The 21,927-nt window shown below is 37.8% G+C and overlaps 2 long non-coding RNA genes across 3 annotated transcripts; one reads left to right on the top strand and one right to left on the bottom strand.

Annotated features, from left to right (window-relative positions):
- Positions 1-157: 157 nt before the first annotated feature.
- On the bottom strand, positions 158-2,992 carry LOC109202642 (uncharacterized). Of its 2 annotated transcripts, none has more exons than XR_002062595.2 (3): positions 2,349-2,992; positions 314-390; positions 158-219 (listed from the first exon to the last, which is right to left on the bottom strand). It is a non-coding gene; the product is annotated as an uncharacterized LOC109202642 (long non-coding RNA). The 2 variants fall into 2 exon arrangements; XR_002062596.1 differs by lacking the exon at positions 2,349-2,992 and adding an exon at positions 477-510.
- Positions 2,993-7,741: 4,749 nt separating this feature from the next.
- On the top strand, positions 7,742-8,530 carry LOC109202614 (uncharacterized). The gene is made up of 3 exons (XR_002062559.2): positions 7,742-7,852; positions 8,116-8,258; positions 8,341-8,530. It is a non-coding gene; the product is annotated as an uncharacterized LOC109202614 (long non-coding RNA).
- The last annotated feature ends 13,397 nt before the right edge of the window (positions 8,531-21,927 follow it).

The following is a 21,927-nucleotide window of genomic DNA, read 5'->3' as shown; positions in this document are numbered from 1 at the left end:
CACACAGTACATCTACTCCAAAATTTACAAAAAGAAAAAACCTTGTTTTTCATACAGTATCAAACAAAAAACATAAATGTAACTATAAAACAGTCACAGAAACCGAAATCAGATTCTAGCATTAACTGTGAAATAATCAAACAAAATATGGTCTTACGTGGGTGGCTGCTGGCATTTACCCTATAACCACCAAGTCCTACAACCTGAACGACGTCTCCTCTAGAAACAGACAAAAACAAAACAATCATAACTTAATTTCACATCCATCCATGTGATATGAACACAAAATAAATCAATAAATCATATGATGTACTCTGCAGGCTGGGTATTTCCAGGTGGTTGAAGTGTCTCCATGCTTCTTAGACAACCATGACCTGGATGACTGAGAACCTACAAACACACACGAGCAGCAGTTTATTTAATGTAGAGGTGAGCACTGCCCAAACCAAAAACCAACAATATATATTGTACCCTACTTCAGCCAATCAGCAGTCTTCATCTGTGTCAGCATCAACACACAACTACAATTTGGAGAGAGGTGAGAGATCCACACACCTTCATGAGAGGACACACTAATGTAAACTAACACCACACATGATGATCATGGATCCTAACATAGTTGATACTTTTTATGTGAAGTCTGGCACTAAACCTCTGTGTCCTGTCATACTGCATCTACTATATATACATATAGCATATGCAAAGCACAATAATTAAGCTGTTAATAATTAACAATATCTTCTGTAAGTATTTCATTTTAAAATACACATCCATTCATGCATTAATGTTTAATGTGTGAAACATTTAAAAAGTTAGTTAAATAATAATAATAATAATAATAATGATAATGATAAAAACCCTCTGTAAAGGACTTTTGGATTTGATGCTTTATGTCTGGATCTTGCGCTTTTGCACCATCTGGTGATGAACAGTGGAGGGTAGAGTTGGTTGCATTTTTGGGTCTCCACCCAACCCCTTTGTTGCTAGCACACATGGTTAGCTCCACACATGGAAACAGTAATGTTCAAAATTAAATAAGTGCAAATAAGTTAGAAGAAGATAACAAGGCCATAAAGGACTATTTAGCCCCTCCTGGAGGTCAGCTCACTTGGTTGGAGTTCTTTAAATGTTTATTTTCTGTGATTAATTACTTTGTGATTGATTTACACAAAATACAAGAATGCATTTTGATGTGATGTGTTTATACAGGTAATAATAAAAGAACCAAAAGTTCACATCTGTAGCTTTAAATTTGGACAAATCTGTCAACACAACCATCATGAATAGAATAAAATACAAACAAACACTGAAACTAATGAAAAATTACACATGATATATGAACTGTGGAAGCTAACTGTAAAATAAAATTCAGAAGAAACAAACTCACACATGATATGAAAGTTATAAACTGATCTGCAGGCTCACTATGCTGCACTGCCCCGTGTGGTCACATTGAAACACAACAGCTTCTCATTTTCCTCGCCTCACTAGGCGCTGCTGAAAGTGTAATTTTAATCATCCCTTCACCAAAAACAAAAAACTAAAATAAAAATAATGAAACTAATCAAATTTAATAATTCTTAATGACCTCATTATCAGTTTCTGTTATCCATCTACATTCTTAGTGACTCATCTCACATCCGCCCTCTCTACTCAGCATCATCCAGTTTTTATTTTTCTTTCCTTCCAGAGGAATCAGTCAATATAATCTGTCATCACCAATAAAATCCTGAAAGTTTATATTAGAAGAACTTGGAAAATATCTTGTGTAGTATTTTGCAAGACAATCCAGGCATCAGAGACAAGATTTTAAAAATATAAAAAGAAAAAATTGGTTAAATACAATTATGTAGCCAAATATTTGTGGTCAAAGTAAATTATTGTGTTTGTGTGCAATCCAATCATAAGAAGAGCAGCTTATAATAAAGTGTTTAATACTATAATAATGTAAATTTAACCAAACGCACATTGAGGGAGTATAAGTTAACACAATGCTCGCTTGCCTCTGTTTGATAAGCCAACAGCAGGAGAAGACATTTTACTAACAGAGATAAACGTAAGCAGCTGCTAACCATCTGCAGACAGACTGGAAGTAAAACTCCTGAAAACCCAAAACTTTCCACTGTTTTACCTTTTTATATAAGTGGCACAAAAATTTAAAGAGACTAAATTTAATTTTACTTGTAAACTGTTGTTTTTGTCAGTCAGTGAGCTTTAAGTGCAGAAACAGTGTGTACCCTCAACCCCTAAAACACATACTGTGCACACTTTTTTCTTTCTGCTGCATTAATAAACATGCTTAACATGAATTCTCCTGTTATCATGTCTTGATCACAGCTTTGACTTACATCTGGAATTGGGTTCCAACTTTGCAGTAGCTCCAGTAGTTATTGTGAAATGCATGGTTGTGTCTTCTGTTTCAAAATATCGTATATAGTCAGCAGAGCAAAGAATAGACAGCACACAAAGGGTATTATGAGAGGAAGTGTATGAATACACATTGATGTCTCTGATTTGCTTCCTGTCTTACTGCTGTGGTTTACACTGAGTACAAATGACCACGTTTGCATTGATAAAATAACGACAGGAGCAAATGTTTTACTGTGGAACTGATACTGACGGCTCCAAGAGCACATCAGCAATATAACATCCTGAAGACGAAAATGCTCCTTTGTCCTCTTTCCAGCCTATAAAGTCAATTTGACTTGCAAATGGCATTAAGGAGCTCTGTCGGGTAGCAGCTGCTTCAGTACTTACTTATCTTTCACTATTATCACGAACTGTGGGCACAGCAACATTAACTGCTAAAGAAAAGAAGACTGTCTTTTCTCCTCCACCCAGTGCTGTGTTACTGGTTGAACTTTGATCTTTTGAGGAAAAAAGTTTTTCCAATTCGGTTCCAAATTTTAATCATTAAAGCAACATCTCAAAATTAAAAACACTTCTGGAGGAGAAGAAGGCACATCTGGCTGCCCAAAATATATCAACACACCAGAACCTGTATGACAGTGAATGACCTGGACATAGTGCTTTTAATAAATAATTACTGATCTATCTACCTAAAATAAAATAAAAATCAACCAAATTTAATTAATTAATCTCAACCAATAAGAGACCTTTGAATTTCATGGGAGAGAAAGAGGGAGAATTTAGAGTTTTAACCCCTAAAAAACCCCATTATTTCCAATTTAACCCATTTCTCAAATTAGAAATGTATTTGCACAATTTCCTGATTTCTTATTATGTTGCACATTTGTTATAATTAAATTTGTCAGATCAAACTAAAGTTAATTAAAGTCAAAGGTAACAGAAGTAAATACAAACTGCAGTTTTTAAATGATGAATTTATCTATTAATGGAATAAAGTTATCCAAACCTGCCTGCCTACTGTGAGAAAGAGGCTCAGGTTCACTGGCTTGTTGTCAGCGGCCACTTTAGCTGGTTGTTGTAAAATCTGTGGGGAGCAGAAAACATCAGTTTTTCATTTTATAAAAATGAATCAGTTGATTTCTCAATGCCACAGACACACTATCATACTGTGCAGGCACTCATAATGAGACTTGAGTCCTCTGAGATCTGAGAGGAGACGGTTTGTATGAACTAAACCATGAGAAACAAAGTTTATCTGGACAAACTGACAGACAAAACATTAACAAGCAACCTGACAATTAATAACAATATGAGACAATATAAGTTCTAGTCACTTGTTTTCTTTATTATATATTTAAAAAGAGGAGATGTTGAGTCATACATTCTTACATTTATGCAGCACTGCTCTATGTGATCACACCAAAACACAACAGGTTCTGAACATTGATCATTTCCTGAACTTTGACCTGAGTACTTGTTGCTGAAAGTTTCCCCTGAAGGTTTAAATTCAGTGTAATTTTTATCATCGTGACTTTTCTTCCCTGGCTGATGTTATTTTCAGTAAAACATTAACCAACACTTGTTACCTGTTATTACTCATCATACAGTTTTAAAGAGGTTAGGATTTTGCATCTTAATAAAAACATTCTAGTGTAATTTGTGTAATACATCATTGGTATTTACCTCATTTTAAAGCCTGACAAGGACTAGATTATATGTTTTATATCCTGATATGTTAAATTCTAGAAACCTGTCCTTAGTTAAATGCAGGAGTGAAGTAAATGTACAGATTTATTCCACCACTGTCAGCATCTCAGAGACACAGCAACATTAACTGTTAAAGGAAAAACTTATTTTCCTCCACTGTCTATTACATCTGTGATCTGTCCCTGTGTCTTTGTAAACGTGCATCTACAGAGAGGCAGGGAGAGTGTGTGGTGTGTGTTTAATGTTCACACACTAGCTGTACACTCTCCACTAAAGCTTGTGTAGCTGAGGAAAAAAGGCTGTTGCACCCACAGCACTAAATTACACAAGTAAAGACATAAAGGAAGAAATCAGAAGAAAAAAATGAAAATGTTTCAGGGAATAAAATTAGAGAGAGATTAAAGATGATGTCACAAAACATTACAGTTACAGTTTAGAAAAAACCTCTCAGCTGATACTGAGCATTGATCTCACAGCCAGTGTGAAATGAATAAGCTCTGGTCCTCACTGTGAGGAAGAGACTGAGGATCAATCTTTATGCAACATCAGGCTCCACTTAAACACTGCTCTGCTAACTAAAAAAACATAATGTGGCAAATAGATATGTCCAAGTATATAAATGTAGTGAACTGATATTCAGTGGTGATTATGAGTGAACATAAAGAGTAACAGTAGTGAACAAACGAGAGAAGCCAAAGCATCTAAGTTGGTCTTATCAGTCCTGTTAACTTCAATATAAGTTGAAGTCAAGTAATGATAACAATAATAATAATAAACTTGTGGGTGGGGCAAAACACGCCCACAATGCTGTTGCTGTCCACTTAGCTTCCTCCATGCTCCATGGAGCCTATCCCACCTGGATAGGACGCCGGTCTGTCGCAGGGCTCCTAATACTAATACCCTATCTAAAAGACATTAATAAGAATCTGTTCCCCAGGTTGTTAATGACTTAAATTACAGAATTATTTACAGTATCTATATGTATATATGATGTTAGCTGGTAAAGTAGCACAACACGGAGAAAACCAGGATTAGAACAACAAAAACGTCAAACATAATGCTGAAACCCTTTAAACATACAAGCAAGAAAGTACAGATTTACACAGGGACTCACCATCTTTTCACCAGATCTTCATTGAATGCATCCTTTCTGTATCTCGGCCACTCTGCTGCTGTCTCCACATTTCTTACTATAAAACAAACACTTGCAGACTGGCCAGAGTCTGAACAACACTCTTACAAACTCATCATGTGGCTCAAGTCACAGAACAGGTTTGAATGGAATTTGCTTGTTACAAACTGCACATATGCAAAGACTCAGATAATTACACAATGAAGCGCTTGCTTACATGCAAAAGTCACTCAAGTCGTGAAAAAAACCCACCTGCATACACACAGTGGGGTACTTTAGAGCAGCGGTCCCCAACCTTTTTTGCGCCACGGACCGGTTTATGCCCGACAATATTTTCACGGACCGGCCTTTAAGGTGTCGCGGATAAATACAACAAAATAAAACAAGTACCGGTACCGAAAGAAAGTTTTATTCATATCACACGTGAAAAGACCCAGGAAGACCGAGTTAATGATAAAAAACGATAACAAAATAACGCTGAAAACCGATAAAAACCCTGAAAACCATACATTTCACACCAGAGCCTCAACTCTCGCGGCCCGGTACCAAACAACTCATGGACCGGTACCGGTCCGAGGCCCGGGGTTGGGGACCGCTGCTTTAGAGTACATTTATGCTGATTTACAACCCCACAGTTCTGCTCAAACAATTTTAGAAAGGAAAAGGCCCTTTGACCAGAAGAACAGAGAATAACAAGCTTTAAGAGCTAAAGAGTGTTTGGACAGCTGAAAAATAAATGAATACATATTAAACAAATCTGTTTTCACAGAGAGTGTAGAAGCAGACAGAGAAGTTTGATGATAAAATGAAAGCACTAAATGAATAAATGTGTTTATTGTCATTGTACATACAACAAAATTACAGTTTCCTTCCTTTAAAAACTGCAAACAACCATACAAACATATATTTCCATATTTACTCTATTATAATTCACAAAATAAATAGATTAAATACACAGAATAAACAGAGAGACGGATGTCAGAACAAAAGAGCTGTTGGTGTTTCAGGTGGGACTGGAGGAAACTTATTCATCTCTTTTTCCTTTTGTCCTATTTCTATAATTTTTCCTGTGACAGCTTTACATCTTTTCTCATTTCTTCATCTCACGTCTCTGTTATCCACCTACTTTCTTACTGACTCATCTCACGTCTACTCTCTCTACTCTGCGTTATCCCACTTCATATTTGTCTTTCCTTTTGCCCATGTGCTTCTCTAATCCTTTTTCATTTTCCTTGTTCGTTTTTTTCCATCTTATAATATTCTCATCAAGGCTCACAGCCTCTCAGAACAATCAGTCAATATGATCTGTCATCAAACATTAAAGCCTGAAACTTATTACAACAACTTCTGAAATACCTTATATAACATTTTTAAAGATCACACAGACATTAAAGTAATTTTAAAATATAAGAAAAACAAAGTGTTCTGAATGAAATGTTTAAATGTTTGTGGTCAAAGTAAATTATTGTGTTTGTGTGTAAAATCCCAGTCATAAAAAGAGCAGCCTACAATAGTCCACTGTTACTATAACGTATCTTTCATCAAACGCACACTATGGGAGTATAATAATGTATATAGTTAATGTATAATGCCTCTGCCTCTGTTTGATAAGCCAACAGCAGGAGAAGCCATTTTACTAACAGAGTTAAATGTAAGCACCTGCTAATCATCTGCAGGCAGACTGGAAGTAAAACAGCTGCTGCAAACTGAAGTTTGGTTAATGATCGCAAAATATAGTCCACAGCATTTGCCATGACACTGAAACATGATCACAGGTGCTTCCTGTTTCCACTGATCATCTGTCAGTTAAAATGTCTTGATGCATGCTCAGTCATCCAGTAAACCCCAAAAAGTTGGTTCTGTTCATCTGGACGTAGCGTTTCCAGTGGGAGAAACATTTCATCACTCATCCAAGTGACTTCTTCAGTCTCAGCTGACTGCAGGTTTCTCCAATCTTATAAACAGTACATTTGCACAATGACTGAAACCAGCCCACTGAAACAATGAACATTCAGTGGTGCTAGTTATCCTGTTACCAGGATAAGACATTGCATATAAGTATGAGACTTTGGTCATATTGCACCGCCCTAGTTCTGGTTTACATCTGGAATTGTGAGCCAGCTTTGCAGTGTCTGCCCACTACTCCTCTGCCACTGTGAAATTCCTGTAAATTCATCTTTTCAAAATAACAGTACAAGTATATCGTCAGCAGAGCAGAGAAGAGATAGCACACAATGGGCACATTGATGTTTTTAATTTGCCTTCCTGTCTTACTGCTGTGGTTTACACCAAGTACAAATGACCCCATTTGCATTGATAAATTGGGTTAGGGTAAAAAACAATTACTCTAACCCAATGAAAGGAGTAAAATTATTACTGTGAAACTGATACTAATATTTCCAGGAGCACAAGAGCAACATAACAAACATCATGAAGAGGAAAATGCTCCTTTGTCCTCTTACCAGCCTTGTTCTAGCCCCAAAAAGGTCAATTTGACTTAAAGTGCCTGCTTCAGTACTCAGTACCACTATCAGGAGCTCTGGGCAGCTCCTAACTTCTCCTCCACCTTGTGCTGTTACTCGTTGACTTTGGACCTCTGAAGAAGAGAGAAAGAAACCAGAACACGTGATCACTGTTTGACAGGTGAGGTTAAAACAGAGATGCATTTCCTCCTAAAAATGTAATCATTCACTGATGTGAGAAACACATTTTCCCAGTTCAGTTCCAAATTTCAACCAGCTAAGTAACATCTCATGTTGGATATACTGTCAATTTCCCTCCTTTTTAAACGCTGCTTAGCTTCTTTTAAAGAACACATTTTGTTCCAGAAATGAGGCAAAGCATGTTTCTTTCAATGTCTGATTTCCTTGCATGAAACACTTTTGTTTTTTACATTTTTTCTCTAGTCCCTGGTTATCTGCCTCATCTCCAGTGTGCAAAAATGCATGTTGTTGAGTGTGAGCCTAACCTCCATCCATGTAAGTCAACATTATTATGGCCAAACGGAAACACGATGTGTCACAAAGAACCTCGAGTGGACACATGTCCGGTGAGTTGCCATGCTGCCAACATTTTATCTGTATCATTATCAGATGTTTTAGAACAAACATATAATTTGTTTTCTCTCTCAGGGTGATTCTGGTGGTGGAGTGATAGCCAAAAACAACAAGATTCATGGTGTGTATGTTGGTGGTAAAAAATGTGCCTGTACCAAACCAGGTATTTCGCTGAAGGTCTGCTCTTACATTGATTGGATAAATCAAGTCATTAATGGAATGGAAATGGAAAATAATAAAATGAAAATAACATCCAAAATAAACAGTCCGCTCTGGAAGAAACTTCTTCTGTGTGAATTGTTTCTACATGTGTCACGTTGATCATTCAGTTGTTCAGAAACTGTGATGTTCGCATGAAAGTTGTTGGGTCATTTTTGCCAGATGATATTAAGTACAATTACTACAGTATAGTATTTAAGTACAAATGTGAGGAATTTGTACTTTGCATTGGTCTTTCCATCACATTTGTGGCTTCTTCTCCACTGCCTCTCAGTGGGAATTGGTACATTTAACTTCACCACAAATATCTGACATCTTTAGTTACTTGTTATTTTACAGATGAAGATTTGTGCTCATGAAACACATGAAGTATAATTTTGTTTCTGTAGTTATTTCATCAGTTATTTGACTTGCATGAATTTAGCAACTATTATTATATATTGAATCTTTAAAAGTACTTACAGTTGATATTATTTTCTGTAAATTGTTCAAAATCATAAATGTGTGAGAAGCACTCAATCAGGGGCGACTCCAGGATCAAACCTTTAGGGCTCAGCTCAGTCTTAATGTCATGCTTATGGTGCCTTGTAATTAATATTAATGTCATATGCTGTTTGCAAATGTAGCCAACCCTTTTCACATTTGCAAACCTCAGTTCGGTTGGATACACATTTTAGTGTTACCTTCAAAAGAAATCTAATTTTTGGATGACCTACAGCAGTGTCTAAGAATAACAGATTTTAATATAATACATCATCTTTACGGTGGTCACTTTAGTTTAAAACCTGATGCAATGGCACAGTCATGCTGACCAGTAAATTTCAAAACCAGTTTATGAAAAAGCAGATCAGAGGAGAAACCTGCACGGCATTGTTTCAGTCTCTTAACCACATAGAGGACAGTCCATCAAATCATCAAGTATTTAAAGTACCATTATACAGTACAGACAGTTAAAAATCACCCTGCGACTCCACATACCTGGACAAGAAGCCAACAACTAATAGAGCTGATTTTAAATGACAGCTTTTGAATTCATACAAACCCAAACACTTTGTTGTGCAGACTCAGCACAGAGAATCGTGTTCACCGATTCAGAGAGTGGAGAACAGATTTGTAGTCTGTCACATCAGTATAGTGGCATTCATCCTGTTCAAGGTTACAGTGATGTGAATGTTGCTAAATGCTATTATTCACATTAATAGCAGAGTGCTACTGAAAATCACACAACGCATCCATTTAATGCATGTAGATTTTGTGAAAAATCCACCTGATCTGTTAGTTCCAGTCTCTCTGTCCTCGCTTCCTCTTTGTACTGACAATCACACACAAACATTTTATATTCAACTAAAAAAAAATAACAAAAAATATTCTTGTAACAGTTATTTTAAGAGCAGTTTCGGCTCTTCGTTTGATAAGAGCATAGCACACTGCTTAGTTATGAGCGATCATCATAGATGAATGTGGGCAAAGTGGAAGTGACATATATGTAGCCAGGTGGAAGGTCTTTGTTATCGCACATGTCCCTGACTTTGACTTCATGTCCACTCTTACCTGTTTCTTATATGTGCTGTGTTCCTCCATCTTTCTCCCTTTCTCTCCCTCTCTGTCGTCCCTCTCAGTCTTTGTGCAGTCACCCAAAGGTTAATTATAAGAGTATATCAGAGTTTACAACCGAATAAAAGGCATAAACTGGTCCATATCAATTTGCTGCTGCTGGCGAGGGCGTTGCTAGGATCTTGAAGCATACAGGGCTTACCCCAGCCCTGAAATCTTTTGAATTTTCACTCAATAACAGCACCTTTTAAAGTTATTTACTTTTATTTATTTAAGCGTATAGTAAAATTAATATAAAGTGGTAAATGTTATGCACTACCTAAAGTTTGAAGTCACAGAATGATACTATTTAGTGCAGTTTTTAATCATTACCAGTCTTCATCTTAGAGCTTGTGCTCTTATTTCTCCTTTTAAACTGTGTGGATGTTCACCTCTTCTTCATCCTTCCTGTTCCTTTCACCAAACAGCTCACTCTTGTTCACCTCTGATCTCACTTCCTGTTCTGGTTATAAGAAGGATGCAGTCAGCATGTGTCAAAGACACTCCCTCCAAATATATGATTTTTGATATGATGATTAGATATTTAACATTTTATTTATCAACTTATTTTATGCACTAATCCAATCCATTATTAAACAAATATCATGCTGTAGAAAAGCAAATAATAATACACTAAACAGTTTTATGCCATAAGAGCTAAATGGTCACTTCACTGTATTTGTTTCCCACAAACTACTATAGCTAGGATCTTCAAGTTTCCACTGTATTTCATTAATCTGCAGCGACTATAGATCATATAAGTATATTGACCTCTATCGTTTTCTTTATGACTTGGCCTGAATACACACACATACACATCTTTGAATAGCACAACAAATGAGGTAATTTTCCATGTGTTTTAATTAGGTTTTAGTGGTTTATGTGTTTTATGTATGTGTGTGTATTTTGGTCTTCAGCGTTAATTTATACAAACTGTAATTATTTCAGATGGAAGATCCATTATTTAATGTTGCTTTATCTTGACACTATGGAGAATAAAGCCTTACATGAGTGTTGCTATTTTTAATTGTGGAGTGGAAGACCTCCTGTACTTGTTGTTTAGACTGTGATCTGAATGCCAAGTTTAACCAAATTGAAAGCAAAGGTTATAGCTGGGATATTCCACACATTTGAAAGACTCATTGTGTAACTCAGATGTTTATGAGCTTTGATCACTCTTGTCCAGCATAATAATTATCATGTAATTGCAAGAAGACTTAATGAAACTGAAACAATGCACCCTAACACAGGCATTTGAACTGTACGCTAATGAGTACATGAAGTGTACCTCTACCTCTATAGCTGAAAAGAGTTTGCCTCTATAATTTCTGGATCTACTGATTTGTTTCTGATGTATCTCTTCTTTTATTTAGCCTGTATTATGAACAGAAAGATGATGAAATCCTCTTTATTTGAGAAAGTGTCCTTAAACTAGCTTTCTTCCTTCTTACTGAGTTTCCAAGCTACCTCTTTGTTAAGTGAATAAACTATTTGAACAAGAAAGATATCATGGCATTTATTATGATACAGTGTGTGTGTGTGTGTGTGTGTGTGTGTGTGTGTGTGTGTGTGTGTGCTCACTGAGTTGACCTGGTACATCAAGTTTGGATTTCCCCAGTTGACGGTAAAAATAAAAGATTTGAACTCGAAAGAGTTTGAGTTCATGCACACTGGAGAAAAAACATCTAAATTCTCTTTATCACAATCATTTGTATAAAAACATGGCTATTTTACTGATCTATGTTTATTATTAAAGAGGAAGGAAAGAAGAAGAGGAAGCCTGAGCCCAGGTTCTGTCCATTTTCATAACAAGTGACAGCACAGACATCTGAGCTTTTTCGTCATAAAGATTGTGATGAGAAGCATCAGCAGGTAAAGTGTCGTTAAAGTGTCACTTCAATAATGCTGCTGGGAGAAAGAAGTGCTGACACGTACTAGTTTTGAATAGAAGGCTTAAAACACAAACACTCTAATATTGGGTGTTGCTTTTACGCTTAAAGAATATAATAAGTTCTAAGACAATTCATTTGACTTCTCACTGTCCAAGTTGTGTTGTGGTATTTACTTTATCATGAATGTATGCTACTTTGTTCTAGCGACTGTAAACTTTTTCTGTATTCATGAAATAAACTAGACTTTCACAGTCTGCATCTTCCACAGTTTTCATGCTTTGTTCACTCCAAATTTGACACAAACCCACAGACAACCAGAGTTAACTAACTATGTGGAGCAATCACAGACACTGTAATAGCTGATTTTTCTAATAAACACATCAGGTTAACATTAAGGTTTAACACTGAAGGAGATTTGTTCCATAGTCACAGTTATACTTGTATTTCCTTTACTTACATCCAACACTACTATGTTCTATTTCAATCCAGCTGCTGGCAGTTCATCCATTGTTGTTTTGGACAAATAAGCTTAAAGCTAAACCTTCATGTTTCTGATGGGACATTTTGTTAAACCATTGCTCAACTTATGTCTGCATGAGAGCAGATAATTATGATGTACTTGTAAAAAGACTTGATAAGCAGGTCACAGCTGAATCAAGGGGTAATAAAATAAGACCACGCGGTCTCAGCGTGACTACACATGCAGTGGGTTATTGCACACATTTGAAACACTCATTGTGTAACTCAGGATGGACCCCTTATAAAGGAGACAGAGAGGTTCTGTTGTTCAGTCAAGTAAAACCTGGTGAAAGTGTAATTCTAAGACTCTGGTCGTTGCTTAAGTGTATAGATAAAAATTCTTTCATACATTCTTTTCTTACTAAATTAGTATAATCGCCAAATCGATCATTTCATATTTATCTCCTGAAACAATCTACATTCACTTTTTTATCCCTAGAAATGTGTTTCCAGAGTCCAGGTTTAGTGACTTCCTGTCCACCATCACATTAGCTGAGTAGCTGTCAAATTTGAGGGGAGCAGAGAAGATCAGACACCAGTCAGCAGGTCAGAGGTCATCTCTCATTTCACAAATCAATCACTTGATTTATAAATGGAACAAACACACCATCAGACCAGGTAATGACCCATTATGAGACAACAGCCATCTGAGAGGAGATGTTCTGTATCACAAAACATGGGAATCAAACAAACTCTAGGCATTCTGAAATATATAAAGCTCAACAAAAAAACACAACCATATCAGATCCTGATGTAAGTCATTTTGTTGCTGTTTTTAAAAGTCATTTAAAAAGAGGTCTAGAAAAAGTGTCCAGTAAGAGATTCTACTATTTATGCAGCACTGCCCCGTGTGGCCACAAGACACTCAACAGCTTCATTTCTCAGCCTGTTGCCTTCTTTTCCTTCATGATGTAAACAGTGAATGAACCCAAAGAAGTCAATCCATAAACTGTTAAACTGATAAAACAGTCCTGATGATTATGTAACAAGTTGTAGTTGACTAGAGGTCGTTTTGGTATACAATTTAAAGGCCATTTTCTTTTATAAATACACCATACACTTTGTTCTCCACCATTTCTTTTCCTCTAGTCCTTAATGGACAGTGGAGGAACACTACATCTAGCTTCTGTTTAACATTTATCCAGGCGCCCCCACACTGTACCTCTACAGAAACCAAGGGAGAGAGACGGACACACAAAGAGAGGGAGATGGAGAAAATTTAACACAAACTTTTATTTCCACTTGAATCTTGATCTCAAAATAGAAAAAGTTTTATCACAAAATAATTACAAGAGCACAAATAAAAACCAAAGACAAATGAAATAAAAAGGCAAGGCCCTGGGACTGAACACAGCACACCTTTAAAACAACATGATGACCAATGTTTGACCTTTCACCTCTAGCATAGTTTTCTCTGGATTTCAATCTGGCCACCCCTGAAATGACATTTATCAGTGTATGTACAGCATCCATTTTTGGCTTAGACAGTCTGACACAGACCGTCTCCATGGCAACCTCCGAGACTCTTCTTTTCCTAAAAAAAAAGTCTCTATATGACCACCAACAAACCTGTTACACCATATTTTTTTCACCAGCTCACCTTTGCTGAAGATGCTTTCTCATACAAATCTAAACATCTTTTGAGAAAGTCCACATCACTCTGATCTGTACTGAAAACAGAAAAACAAGGACAACACCAGCAGAGGCCTCCAAGATAAACCTGGCAACATAAATCTAGATAACTTTGCTTATTTATCTCTTAAAACATTTAACAAAGATTACATTTCTAACAAATATACCAATATAAATATATATTCCAGAAACAGGACATTCCAGTTAGATCCTCTCCGAACTGGGCAGCTCAGCCCATCATCCACTTTTACAAAACAGAAAGCCGCCTGATACAACAGCCCAAAAGTGACAAAAATCCACCTCCAAAAAGCAAAACTTCTCATAATGGAAAAACAAAAAAGATCGTCAATCCTATCAAACACTTTCTCTTAATCTAAAGAAATTATTCCAACATCAAACTGTACAATTTACAAATAACTACCAAGTCTCTCATGAGAAACACTCTTGTTCACATTAGAGCTGTGTGGTACACAGTACGACTGATCTCTGTGAGTGATTCATTTCACAAAGTGTTTCAGCCTGGTGGCCAGTACTTTTGAAGGAAGTTAGTAATCTGTGCATAACAGAGCCATGGGTCTCCAGGTCTACGCAGAGACAAATCTCTGTTTTTTAGGGAGAAGAGAGAGCCCCACATGATGACTCGATGCCAGTAACAGTCCTTTACAGAAGTCTGCAGGCAGCCCACCCTGTGCAGGAGCCAGCTGACCAGCAGCAGCACTAATCTCCTCCAAAGAAAAGTTAGCATCCAGGACAGCTCTGTCCTCAGAGCTCAGCTGAGGAAGCCCCTGCAGCAGCTTCTCCACACAAGCTTTATTACTTTACTCCATCCCTAACATGGTGGTGTAAAAGTCCACGGCATACTGACCTGCTCTGCATCCAGGAAAAACCACTAACACCACATAAACTACACTAACAACACCATACACAATTACACTAAATCATCAGCCTCACAACACACCACACATAAAAAAACACAACTTTCAGCCAGACAAACCACACAGTCCACCAAACCTCCATCATTCACCAGAGAGAGGGAGAGATATAAAAAGAGAGAGTTTAGTGGATGTGTGTTTGTGTGTGTGATTCACACAATTTATGAATATAATCTCCAATAAAGGTTATGTAGCTGATGAAAAGTGGGTTAGATTAAATGTTTACATTTCTTGTGCATGAAGTAAACTATAATATTTATATGTAAAATTCCACACCTACACCTGTGCGCCCTCACACTGCAGCACATTTTACTCCCCGGTTGCAGAAACCGTTCTATATTTTGTCACAGCTGCAAAAGAAGCTCCACTCAAAGAAACTCAAAGATGATGGAGAGGAAGAGATTTCAGAACATGAGGCCTTTTGCCAGACAGCAGACAGGAAGGTGGGGAGAGAGTGAAGCGGTATGGCACACAGGAAATGGTCGAGGCCAGACTCAAACCCAAGCTCCTGCAGTGGGAACTCTGTGTCCCCACTCAGCCAGGTGAGATATAGCAGAACCATCAATTCAGAGTCTGACAGTAAGGGTGAAGACGAGCCTGACTGTTGGTCTGCTCCAAAACAAGCCCATAAGCAAGCTTTGAAATATTATGTTACAAAATTGTGAAACTGGGACATGAAATTTGATTTGAAAATGAAATTCATCCTGATCAGGAGCTGTTATGATCTAAATGGTGTTCTAGATCCAGTAAGCAAAAAGGAAGAGCTGCAATATGTGTGCTTTTTCATTAGTGAATAAATAATAAAAAGCTATAGTGCAGACTACAGCGCCATCCAGTTGGTGTTCGCTCTCTCTGCGGTAGAGTATCACTTCCTGTTCCAACACATAGTGGTGTTTTTGTGTAGCTTATCTGCGTAGCAGTTTAACTAAAAACGTAGAGATAACTTCTTATTTCATAGTGTAATCTTCCTACTAGAACAACACATGGCCAAAGGGAACTGACTATTTTGCAATGGACACTTTGTGTTTACATCTTTTTGTAGAATCTGTTTACACATTCAAAATAAAGAGAGAACTTTGTTTGTTTGTTTTTTGTTTCTTTTAACTTTCTTCGTAGTCTGAGTATACGTAAACTCGGGCCACATGCTTCAGGAATCCTTCCACAAGCTTTCTGCAATAGTTTGCTGGAATCTCGGCCCACTCCTCTTGACAGAACTGGTGTAACTGCCTCAGGTTTGTAGGTCTTCTTGCTCACACTCACTTTTTCCGTCCCACCCACAATTTTTCTACAGGACTGAGATCAGGACCAGTGTTGGGCAAGTTACTTTGAAAAAGTAATTCAATTATAGTTACTAGTTACTTCTTCAAAAAAGTAACTGAGTTAGTAACTGAGTTACAATATTCTAAAAGTAATTAATTACTTGGAAAAGTAACTATTGCGTTACTTTAAAAAAAAAAAAAAAAAGTTTAACCCTGTGGGGTCCAGGGTATAATTGGCCATTTTTTTACTACTCTTGATTTTCCCTCCACATTTTACCTTTAAAAACTATTTACTTTGCCTTCTTTGGTATCATTCTTTTTAGCGCAACCTCACGTGCCTGAATTTACAGTCATGTTGTCATTTTGTCATACTGTATAACCAGAATTGATCTAAAATCAGACAAAAAACATATAAATCACAGTAGAAAAAGTTATATTTTTACTGTAACAACCATAAACATGATTAATGAATCATATTTCATAACTTCAAATGCAAATATTAATTGTCAATTTTAAAATCCTATGCACAAGTTTTGCAAACAACAAAGTTATTTGCATCCATTTACCTTTTACCCTTTTTTTAAGTAACCATTTCAAACTATTTACAAAACAATCAGCTGTTCTTCAATAAGAAACCACACAAATTATTTGTGCCACTGCAAAAAAATCATTTCTGTCCACTATAAAGGAGAACATCACAGCCTGATACCTGCAGGTCTGACAGCAGCAGGTGTATCACTCCTGTTTCTACCTGGAGACAGCAGTCGCCTCATTGTTCTGACACACATCACAAAACTATCCACGACACCACACACTAACTACACAACACATTAACTACACAAGACAACACATTAACTACACACTCCAAACACGCTAAACGTCACAAATCTCTCACATCTCAAAACTCGCTCTCTCTCTTTTCCTGCTCTCTCTCTCTCTCTCTTTCTCTCTCTCTCCCTCCCTCCCTCCCTCTCTTTCTCTCTCTCTCTTTCTCTCTCTCTCTTTCTCTCTCCGTCACTCCTAAAACTTTTTTTTGTTTTGTTTTGTTGCTCATAAGCAGAGAGTGCTTGCTAGCGCTAACGTGGCGAAACTATTGAGGAAAAAACGCCGCGTATATCTTGTTTATCCTGACTCTGGTTTTACGTGGTCTATCGACACAATTTAAAAACTGGCACCTTGTTGCTTTGTCTTTAAGTGGTCATGTGATTGACTTACCATGACTACTTTATTCTTCCTCAGTCAAACAGCAGCACTCATGCGATTGTTTTGCCCCCTGAGCTCCAGGTGTTGTGCTAGACAGTGATCGTGATTACCGTCCGCGGGAGCGCGCAGCTGCTTAAAGCTGTAGCGTCCAGATTACTTACAGCTACTTCCTGCAGCTGATATAAGATGCGGTAAGCTGAACACAGCTTCAACCGTCTGTTTGTTGAAAAATAGTAACGGACCGCGTTTTCTTGTTAGTAACTGTAACGCCGTTGTAACGATAGGAATAGTAATTAGTTAGATTACTCGTTACTGAAAAAAGTAACGCCGTTAGTAACGCCGTTACTTGTAACGCCGTTATTCCCATCACTGATCAGGACTTTGTGATGGCCACTCCAAAACTTTGATTTATTATCCTTAAGCCACTTTGTAACTAATTTGGAGGTATGCTTGGGGTCATTGTCCATTTGGAAGACCCATTTGCGCCCAAGCTTCAGCTTCCTGGTTGATGTCTTCAGATACTCCACATAAATTTCTTTTCTCATGATGCCATCTATTCTGTGAGGTGCACCAGTCCCTTCTGCAACAGAACGGCCCCACAACATGAAGCTGCCACCCCCATACTTCACAGTTGGGATGGTGTTCTGAGGCTTCAAAGCGTCCTCCTTTTTCCTCCAAATATATTGTTTATCATTATAGCCGAACATTTTTGTTTCATCAGACCACAGGACATGTCTCCAGAGATTAAGAGGAACCTTTTAGCTCATGATAGTACAGGACTCATTTTACAGTGGATAGTGACACTGTGTTACCAGTTTCAGCCAGCATCTTTATAAGGTCTCCTCCCTGAGCGGTATGATGGTTGTACATTCCCATAGTTTTTATACTTCCCACATAGCAGACAGGCCTGGCCCAGATCTGGTGTCAAGCTGGCACTGCTGGCTGACTTCTGGCATGGTAAATGACATGTAATCCAGATGTGGGCCAGGCCTGGTGTAGATGGCACTGTCTATGTGATGGCATGCCACATCTGGCCCGATTGTGGTTTGGTTTATGTGGCCCAGGCTCAAAGAAAACAGGTCTGGCCCGGATCCGGCATCAAGCTGGCACTTCTGACTGACTGGTGTCGTGGCAGGTTGTATGTCAACCAGATGTGGGCCAGGTCTGGCAATGATGGCACTATTTGTGTTCCTATTTTCTTATTTCAGTTAGAAAACTCAAATGCTATGTTGCAATACTATACTGCTATGGTAGCCAACTTTTCAAATGCAGGTTTGACAAGTTTGAGAGTGTGCACTTTATCCAAAACCTAGTGAGAGTTTACTCATGTTTACCACCGGGTGGCTGTAGCTCAGGAGGTAGAGCAGCTCACCGGTTGATCGAAAGGTTAGTGGTTTGATCCCTGGCTCCTCCAGTCTGCATGAGAGAGGTCAAGGTGTATGAATGTAGTTAGGATGCACTCAGTTAGGTAAAAGTGTGTGAATGTGGCATGTATAATGCACTTTGGGTAATCGGCAAGGGCGTAGATTTGGTTTTGGCATTGGTGGGGACGGATGATTCAACTACTGAACCCTGCCCTGTTTCTTTTTTTTTCCTTTTTGTCTTTGCTTCTTGATAAAAAAAAAAAGGAGAAATATACTTGCCTACATATGTTATTCTACATGCTTTTAAACCATTTGAAATTACAATTCATAGTTTTATATGTGAATTATATAATGTTAAATTACTATTAAACAAATGACTGATTTTAGGCTTTAGTTTACTTCAGCCATATTCCATATAAATCAGGTATCATACAAAAATAAAAAAAAGCTTCAAATACAGTCATGACAATAAAAGAATATGACTTTAAGGACCTAACAACATTACTTCAGTTATAGTACACCAACATCTCTTACACATTAGCACTAAGGGAACACTGAATGACCTGGTGGTTTTGTCCATAAAACTACTCATCTAAGATTACCACAAAGTAAAAGATCTCTCAGCAAAATTATGCAACATTTTAGGTGCACTGTTGCCCCGATCAAATCAGTGAGCTGGGACTTTTTATTCTAAACATGAACTACTGTTACAGCAACACACATGGATTACTGGTGCCCCACACAACAACTCAATGTCCACTATGTGAAGGAGTCTATACTACTGTCTATACTATACTGTCCTGGTGGACATGGCAACACGTTTTTCATGGTTACATACAGTTTTAGACTGATGTGGGCCAAAGCCTAGCACATACTTGCCAACCTTGAGACCTCAGAATTAGGGAGACATTCAAAGGGGTTTTTACAGTGTTTACTTATCGGAAAAAAATAAGTTAAATGTCACCGGCTTGTTTCCGGCCGGAAACAGGCCGGGGTGTCCAAATTCAGAGGCTGCGTCCACCTGAGGACCCGGCCTTCGCGGTCTAAGTGGGCCGGGTCCTCCGAAAGCCGGGTAGACCGGAAATGAGCGACTGTGAAATTGGGGGGTCTAGCCTTCATAATTACGTCACCTCTGCCGTCTGCTCCTTGCTGTCTAAATAAAATAAAATATAACCGGACGCTTGCGTAGATTCTCGACCATCTCACACTTCTGTTTAATCAGTTTTCTGTTTGACATTTATTCAGCTGTGTGAAAACCCCGGAGGAACCCTCCCGAGGGATTAATAAAGTTTTATTTAATCTAATCTAATCTAATAACTTTAATCTCAGCCAAACCGATTTACTCACGAACAAATAAAACACTGAAAAAGGCCAAACAATAACATGTTTAAGTTATTTGACGTTTACACAGCTACATTCTCGCCTGAAAATATGTTAAAAGTTTATTTCGCGACCCAGAAAAAGTAATAAGAGTAATATTAATACTAAGTAGCCGCAGTAGTATTGTTGGAAACTGGAATTGGCTGGGCCAATCTAGGATATGGTTTTTCAATTTTGTTGTCCGGGTGGAAAATCGGGAGTAACTGGGGAGAATGGTGGCTCCGGGAGATTTTCGGGAGGGGCACTGAAATTCGGGATTCTCCCGGAAAAATCGGGAGGGTTGGCATGTATGGCCTGGTATTGCCTGTAACGTTATTATGACGGACACATTTTATGAGTGAACTTGACTTTAAGTGACTTACAGGTTTCTTTGAAAAATACTTTCTTATAACCAGGTTCTTCTTTTTTGCTGCCATCCTCCTCTTCTCCTTGCAGCTCCTCTCAGCGCAGGTTTGCCGCTGCTAAAACTAAACAGAGCTCCCTGAAAGGCACAGCCAATCACATTGGCCATATTTGTCACATGAGGTAGGACTCAAGTAGAGGACGTAATTTAACTCTTTCTCCACCGCTGGGTGAATGAGACGTTGACAGATCTTTTTTTTTCTTTCTATCGGGTTTGTATTTCTTTACTCGAAGAGATCAAATTATTGGTGGGGACAATTCAATAATCGCTGGATATTGGTGGGGACACGTCCCTTCCGTCCATGCCAAATCGACGCCCTTGGTAATCGGGACAGTAGAAAAGCGCTGTATAAGATTTAGTCTGTTTTGTCATGTTACTTCTGCAATATTATGTTCCGGCACATGTTGTTATTACATGGCTCGATTAAGGTACACATTAGGCTGACATCTGAGGCCAGAGCTGAAACTGTTCTGGGCCAGCACAGGGCCAGCAGTGTGTCTGCAACTGGCCCACGGCTGCACACAATGTGCTTATACATCACCCACATACCGCAAAGAATGACGGCCCTTTGGTGACCCAGAGGTAATCCACACATAGGCCAGCACAGGACCACCAGTAAGTCTGCAACTGGCCTTGTGCTGGCTATGAGAAGCTTAAACTTAGTTTCAGAATAATTAAATCTGAAATTTGTTTTATTGTAAGGTTATTAAAGTTTCAAATTGTGTGACAAATAAATATAAACTTTAATTCTGAAAATATTTAAATATTATTAAATAACACCAGCTACAATATTGGATAATGTGTGTTTGTTCAGCAGAACAGTGTCCAGTATGTTGGCTGATATACTTTATTTACATGATATACTTTGTTTATATCCAACTCATGTCAGCTGTGGTTTGTGAGCCAAGATGGCGCCGGTGTGCATGGCTCACCGTCCACGGCTGTCAGATCCACTTTATCTCTTTTTTTTACTGGAAAGCACTTTCGTCAACCATGTTGCTTTTAAAGTGCTCTGTAAATAAAGTTGGATTGGATTTTAAGATAAAAGTTGAGCTGATTGTAACGTATTACAAGGAGTGTTTTTAGTTATTATTTTTTAAATAAACATACAGTGTTTATATTACATGCTGTACTAGAAATAAGCTCAAGGACGATAAAAGGTCATGTGATTTAGTTACATTCAACTTGTATGCAGTAAAATTAAAAATAAGTTACCACAAGTTGTTTTTTAATTTGGTAAATAATTGATAAAATGTTAAAAGTACT

The sequence above is a fragment of the Oreochromis niloticus genome, linkage group LG6 (assembly GCF_001858045.2).
Source record: "Oreochromis niloticus isolate F11D_XX linkage group LG6, O_niloticus_UMD_NMBU, whole genome shotgun sequence".
Lineage (NCBI taxonomy): Eukaryota > Metazoa > Chordata > Actinopteri > Cichliformes > Cichlidae > Oreochromis > Oreochromis niloticus.
Note: the sequence above shows the minus strand (reverse complement) of the source record. Positions and strands in the feature narration are given on the sequence as shown.